The following is a 285-nucleotide window of genomic DNA, read 5'->3' as shown; positions in this document are numbered from 1 at the left end:
CTCCCAGGCCCCGGTGCAGAAGCGCCGAGGGAAGTCTCTCCCCGCACGGAGACCCCACGCAGGACCGTGAACCAGAACCCCCACCCAAACCCCACCGAGGGGTCTGGCGACCGGAGGGGACAGAGCAGGGTCTGCAGGAGAAGGGCTGCCTTCCTCCTGCCTCCCCGTGCTGTGCTTGGCACCCCTGGGCGGATCCAGTTTTGTTGCGGTTAGAGCATGACAAATTTCAGGAGAAACCCTACACCTCTCTTGGCAGCGGCCAAAACTTCACGTTTTTTCGCCCCC

The sequence above is a fragment of the Charadrius vociferus genome, unplaced genomic scaffold (assembly GCF_000708025.1).
Source record: "Charadrius vociferus isolate BGI_N301 unplaced genomic scaffold, ASM70802v2 scaffold370, whole genome shotgun sequence".
In the NCBI taxonomy this organism is placed as follows: Eukaryota; Metazoa; Chordata; class Aves; order Charadriiformes; family Charadriidae; genus Charadrius; species Charadrius vociferus.
This window is presented reverse-complemented; position numbering follows the sequence as displayed.